The following is a 2,007-nucleotide window of genomic DNA, read 5'->3' as shown; positions in this document are numbered from 1 at the left end:
GTCCCCATGGCTCTGTCCCCATATAGCACCCCAGTGGCGGTGTCCCCAGAGCGGTGTCCCCATGGCTCTGTCCCCGCAGTGTCCCCATGACCCTGTTCCTCATGGTGTCCGATGTCACCATCCCAAATCTGATCCCATACCAATGTCACCATCCCACACCTGAGGTCACGGTCCCAAACCCCATGTCTCCATCCCACAGCTCGTGTCACCGCCCCACACCCGATGTCACCATCCCATGGTGTCCTCGTGGTGTCCCCGAAGTGATGTCCCCATGGCTCTGTCCCCACAATGTCCCAATGGCGGTGTCTCCTTGGTGCCCCCATAGAGCATCCCAGTGGTGGTGACCCCAAAGTTGTGTCCCCATGGTTCCCCCATTATGTGTCCCCAGGACAGTGTCCCCATGGCCATATTCCCACAGTGTCCCCACGGTTCTGTCCCCATGATGTCCCCACAGCAGTGTCCCCGTGACCGTGTCCCCAGGGCATTCCCATAGAGCATCCCAGTGATGGTGTCCCCAAACTGGTGTCCCCATGGCAGTGTCCCCACAGTGATGCCTCAATGGTGCCCCAATGGTGTCCCCATGTCCCCACAATGTCCCCATCGTGTCCCCACAACAGTGTCCCCACAGCATCCACAAAGTGATGTCCCTGTGGCCGTGTCCCCATGGTGCCCCCACGGAGTGTCCCCACAGCAGTGTCCCCATGGCCATATCCCCAAAGTATCCCCAAACTGGTGTCCCCACGGTGTCCCCACAGTGTCCACAAAGCGATGTCCCCACGGTGTCCCCATGGTGCCCCCATAGAGTGTCCCCACGGCAGCGTCCCCAGGATGGTGCCCCGATTGTGCCCCAATGGTGTCCCTACGGCCATGTCCCCACAGTGTCCCCAAAGCGGGGTCCCTGTGGCGCTGTCCCTAAGACGGTGCCCCAATGGTGTCCCCGTGGTGCTGTCCCCAAAGTGACGTCCCCACGGCACTGTCCCTGCGAGGTCCCCGTGCTGTCCCCACGGCGCTGTCCCCAAAGCAATGTCCCCACGGCAGCGTTCCCAGGATGGTGCCCCAGTGGCGTCCCCATGGCGGTGTCCCTGTACCGGTGTCCCCATAGTTGTGTCCCCTCTCACCAGGTGACGCTGCTGTCACTCCCCGGCAGGACGCACTCTGTCACCTGTGGGTTCAGCCCGCTGGGGACGTTCAGCTGTGCCTGGGCCACCACCACGGGCCGAGCCCTGCATTGCGGTGCCATCAGCGCCCATCGCTATGGGGCAGAGCCCCCAGCCCCCCACGGCAGCACCCACCGGTACACGGCCACCTTGGAGACCCCAAAAGCACCGACCAGCAGATCTGTGGGGCACAGAGGGGTTGGGGACACATGGTGGCACATGGGTGGCCCTGGGGTGGCACAGCCGTGCCCCATACCTGGGTACCCATGGCCATATTAGGGTTCCCATGGCCATATTAGGGTTCCCATGGCCATATTAGGGTGCCCATGGCCATATTAGGGTTCCCATGGCCATATTAAGGTTCCCATGGCCATACCTGGGTACCCGTTGCCATCGATGTCGGTGGCACCACGGAGCGCGAAGCCGAAGGCGGCAGGGCCGGGGAAGGGGCTGCTGAGGCGCTGCGATGGGGTCGGGCTGAGCCCCTCCCGCTGACCCCGGAAGATGAGCACGGCCCCACTGCCATCGTCACCGCCGTACGGGGCACCCACCGCCACGTCTGGGGATGTGGGGACAGTGCGAGGGTGGTACCGAGGGGCGGGAATGGGGCGGTGGGTGGCAATGGGGTGGCGTGGGGAGGGGCGAGAGGGGCGGGGGGTGGGGGATGGGTTGGGGAGCACTGGGAGGGGACGGCAGGGGGCTGTAGGGTGACAACGGATGGAAGGGAACACTGGAGATCTGTGGGGTGGCAAGGTTTTAGTTCTGTGGCACTGGGGGGGCACTGAAAAAGGATGATGGAGTGTTATGGGGTGGGTCGGGGGGTGATGGGTTGGGGCACACTGGGAGGGGC

General features: G+C 63.9%; 1 long non-coding RNA gene across 1 annotated transcript; it reads right to left on the bottom strand.

Moving 5' to 3' along the window:
- Positions 1–34: 34 nt before the first annotated feature.
- LOC104916663 lies at positions 35–1,787 on the bottom strand. Its single transcript, XR_796634.2, has 3 exons — positions 1,534–1,787; positions 1,293–1,338; positions 35–1,223 (listed from the first exon to the last, which is right to left on the bottom strand). It is a non-coding gene; the product is annotated as an uncharacterized LOC104916663 (long non-coding RNA).
- Positions 1,788–2,007: the final 220 nt, after the last annotated feature.

The sequence above is a fragment of the Meleagris gallopavo genome, unplaced genomic scaffold, assembly GCF_000146605.3.
Source record: "Meleagris gallopavo isolate NT-WF06-2002-E0010 breed Aviagen turkey brand Nicholas breeding stock unplaced genomic scaffold, Turkey_5.1 ChrUn_random_7180001927321, whole genome shotgun sequence".
NCBI classification, from domain to species: Eukaryota; Metazoa; Chordata; class Aves; order Galliformes; family Phasianidae; genus Meleagris; species Meleagris gallopavo.
The sequence above is the reverse complement of the archived record's forward strand: the minus strand, read 5'-3'. Positions and strand labels throughout refer to the sequence as shown.